Source organism: Lolium rigidum, chromosome 2 (assembly GCF_022539505.1).
Source record: "Lolium rigidum isolate FL_2022 chromosome 2, APGP_CSIRO_Lrig_0.1, whole genome shotgun sequence".
NCBI classification, from domain to species: Eukaryota; Viridiplantae; Streptophyta; class Magnoliopsida; order Poales; family Poaceae; genus Lolium; species Lolium rigidum.
Window position 1 is genome coordinate 117,851,179 of NC_061509.1, and position 4,895 is coordinate 117,856,073.

Below are 4,895 nucleotides of genomic sequence, written 5' to 3' on the forward strand. Positions count from 1 at the left end.
CGTACGTTCCCATAAAACTTATGAGTTTATGTAGTCTCACTAGATTATATTCTATCATCTTGCAATAAGGTCTTAGATATCACATATATCTCATACTTGCTTATTTCTGAAAACAAAATTTCCAGCTCCTTACTTTTCAAACAGATTTGAACTTCAAGTTTCACGGAGACAAGATGATTCTAGGTACTAATTGAAACCATTGTTCTTTGAATTAGCAATGTGAGGTTTACTAAAAGTTTTAAATAGGACTTAATCATTTCTTGATTCTTTAACAATACGGTACCAGTCCGTAAAGTTACTTGTCAGAATTAACAATATTTCTATCTCAATTACAAGACTAGCGCATGGTAGAAAACGGATGCCAATTCCACAAATTTAATTCAAAATACTATTCAGACTATGTTCATGATAATTAGTTCAAGTTTTAATCCAATTACTAATGAACTCCCACTTAATACAACATCCCTCATAGTTGTTAAGTGGCACACGATCCACATCCAGTACACCAAAACCGATCATCACGTGAGATGATGTAGCTTCAATGGTGAACATCAACATGTTGATCATATCATCCATATGACTCGTGTTCAACCTTTCGGTTTCCGTTGTCCCGAGGCCATGTCTGTACATGCTAGGCTCGTCAAGCAAACCCAAGTATTCCGCCTGTGCAAACATGGCTTACACCCGTTGTATGTGAACGTAGAGTCTATCACATCCGATCATCACGAGATGCTTCAAAACGACGAACTGTAGCAAAGGTGCATACGAGGGGAGAACACTTTATTATCTTGATATTAATGTGAGGGATCATCTTACAATGCTACCGTCGCGATCTAATCAAGATAAGATGCATAAAGGATTAACATCACATGCAATTCATAATATGTGATATGATATGGCCTTTCTTCTTGTGCTTTTGATCTCCATCTCCAAAGCACATGAGCATGATCTCCATCATCACCAGCATTGCACCAAGGTCCATGGCGCCGCTTCATGGTTGTCCATCACTTATAGCTACTATAACAACTACTTGAAATAAAGCTATTACAAGATGAATAGACACGCATGTCTTAACAAATTTAAAGACAACCATTAGGCTCCTGCCGGTTGCCATAATACAATAATGAACATCTCATACATCAAATACAATCATCATCACATCATGGCCATATCACATCACCAAACCCTGCAAAAACAAGTTAGACGCCTCTAATTTGGTTTGCATATTTTACGTGGTTTAGGGTTTTCGAGTAAGATCCAATCTACCTACGAACATGAACCACAACGGTGATACTAGTGTTGTCAATAGAAAGAGTAAATTGGATCTTCACTATGGTGGGAGAGACAGACACCCGCAAAGCCACTTATGCAATACAAGTTGCATGTCAAGCGTGGAGCAAGTCTCATGAGACGCGGTCATGTAAAGTTAGCCCGGGCCGCTTCATCCCACCATCACGCAAGATGCAAAGTACACAAACTAAAGCAACAAAAGCATCAACACCCACAAAATCATTGTGTTCTACTCGTGCAACAGATCTATGCATAGACATGGCTCTGATACCACTGATGGGGTTCGTAGCATGGAAAACAAAAAAATTTCCTACCGCAAGACGAATAAATCCAAGATCTAATCTATGGAACACCCAAGATCTAATCTACAAGATCAAAGCAACGAGATGGATATGAGACTAACCCTCGAATATTTCCAAAGTCTACGAGATTAGATCTCGTTGTTGGTGTAGACGATCGTTCCATGCTGCAATCCGACATCACTTCCGTACTCGGTCGTGTGTACGGTGTCGATGAAGCCCGTCCTCTCCCCGTTCCAGCGGGCAGCGGAGGTGTGGTAGATCCCCTCGGAATCCCAGCAGCACGACGGCGTGGTGGTGGTGGTGGAGGAGAAAGGCTGCGGGGCTTCGCCAAGCCGGAGCGGACTTGCGGTGGAGGAGAGAGGGGCGGCGGACTTTGGTGTGTAGGGTCAAGTGGCCGGCTGCCCCTCTCCTCTATTTATAGAGGGAGGGGCGGCCAAGGCAGCCCCTTGGGCCCCACCAGCGCACAGAAGGAAAGGAGGGATCAGAAATCATCCCCTTCCAAGTTTGCTTCCCCTTCCAAAGTTGCTCCCTCGATTTTAGGGATTTGATCCTATCCTCCGGGATTTGATCTTATCCCTAGGGGGGCTGGCCGGCTGGGCCTTGAGGGCTTGGTTCCCCTGGCCCATTAGGCCAGGCTGCACTCCCTTGGCCCATGTGGTCCCTCCCGGGGTGGTGGGCCCACCGGTGGCCCTCTAGATCCTTCTAGAAGCTTCGGTCAAACACCGAAACTTTTCCTGAACCCCGAAAAATAACTTCCCATATATGAATCTTATTCTCCGGACCATTCCGGACCTCCTCGTGATGTCCTGGATCTCATCCGAGACTCCGAACAAACTTCGGACTCCATCTCATATTCCGAATCTACTTATGCGACATCGAACCTTAAGCGCGTCACCCTACGGTTCGTGAACTATGCAGACATGGTCGAGACTCCTCTCCGACCAATAACCAATAGCGGGATCTGGAGATCCATAATGGCTCCCACACATTCAGCGATAACTTAGTGATCGATTGAACCATGTACATACGATGCCGATTCCCTTTGTCTCGCGATATTTTACTTGTACGAGGTTCGATCATCGGTATCTCCATACCTTGTTCAACCTCGTTACCGACAAGTACTCTTTACTCGTACCGTGGTATGTCATCTCTTATGATCCAATCATATGCTTGCAAGCTAATCAGACGACATTCCACCAAGAGGGCCCAGAGTATATCTATCCGTCATCGGGATGGACAAATCCCACTATTGATCCATATGCTTCAACTCACACTTTCCGAATACTTAATCCCATCTTTATAACCACCCATTTACGCAATGGCGTTTGATGTAATCAAAGTACCCTTCCGGTGTAAGTGATTTACATGATCTCATGGTCGAAGGACTTAGGAAACTATGTATCGAAAGCTTATAGCAAATTGAACTTAATGACTTGATCTTATGCTACGCTCATATGGGTGTGTGTCCATTATATCATTCACCCAATGACATAACCTTGTTATTAATAACATCCAATGTTCATGATTACGAAACCATGATCATCCATTAATCAACAAGCTAGTTATATAAGAGGCTTACTAGGGACTCCTTGTTGTTTACATAACACACATGTATCAATGTTTCAGTTAATACAATTATAGCATGGTATGCAAACATTATCATAAACACAAAGATATATTATAATAACCATTTTATTATTGTCTCTTGGGCATATCTCCAACATGTAATTCGCCACAAGATATAGCAATAGCATGGCTGGGTGAATTACTAGCACTAGCACATGGATTTGTAGAGCAACAAGGCATAGAAGGTAGTTCACCACAAGATAAGTCAATAGCATGAGTGGGTGAACTAAAAGCACTAGCACATGGCAAAGTAGCATTTTAAGAGGTAGTGCTAGTACTCACATGAGGCTCACAAGATTTTACCTTTGACATGATAGCCTCATGAGCTAACTTTAGCAAATTATGAGAGACTAGAAGATCATCATGGGTGCTAGAAAGCTTTCCACGACTTTCTTCCAATTTCTCATAATTGCTTGTTAGCAAAGCAAGTTGAGCGCTTAGCTCAACATTCTCCTTCAAGATGGATGCTTCACAAGAGGTAGTGATACGGGGCGACTTTCGGTCTTCACCGCATCATGTGCTTCTTCGCCAAGACGGCACGCAAAGGTGAATCCTCTCCTTTATGCGTGCCTACAATCGCCTATGTGGAACGATATACTACTTCATACTCCGTTACATCTTGATGATAGGAACTTAACGACAAGTACGGAGGGAAGGAAGGATGGCACGGAGACCCGAGGACGCAAGGCCGATGTCACGGAGGCATGGAAGAGAAGAAGGAAGCGGAAGGGATGGACGCTCCAGGCCGGCACTGCCGCCCCCACCGGCACTACCGCTGCACCAAGGCCGGCACTGCCGCCCGACGCACCCCGGCACTGCCGGCCTCCCCACACCGGCACTGCCGCCGAGGCCGCGGCCACTTATAATATGAACCCTAGCTGCCACATGTATGGTTGTGTGATTGTATCTTTGTTTCCCAAAATACCACTCCTTAGTGGTTCCCTATAAATAGGCACCCACCCCCACCTTCATTAGGTTAGACATAACTTGAGTGAGAATGTAGCACCCTACCTTTTCAAATAAAGGCAAGATACCTGTGTATAGTGCTATTCCCGGGATCACTGATAGCACACACATTTCAGATGTAGTATTCATAGCAATAGTATCAAATTTACTACAACGTAGATCCAGAGGAGATAAAATAAAGTCTTACAAATTGCATAGTCGAATTGACTAGCTCAAATATAAAAGTTCAAAGCAAACACAGCGGAAATAAACTTCAATGAGCCCCCATCATCTCCATGCGCCACAGGCAGACATGTTGGAATGTAGACTCGAGATCCTACCTAGTACTCCTCTTCAGACGAACCTGCACGTTTGAATATGCAGCCCCACGAATGGAGGTCAGTACAATGATGTACTGGCAAATGACACTTATATGGTGGCAGTTTTTAGGCATGACTATCTACATGATATTTGGCTAGTGGAGTCTTAGGCTAATTTGCATAAAGCCAATTTTATCCTATATTTTATTTAAAACAAAACATTTTGAAAATCTTTGAATGACATTATGAAATCACACCATGGTTAAATCCTCCATGGGTTTTAGAACAATCACATGGTTACATCTCCCATGAGTTTTCAAAGGTTGATACCAAATTTTAAATACATTCATAATACCATGATGAGATTCTTCCGTATATTCCCTGCCTAGAAGCTCAAATTGTCCATAACCGA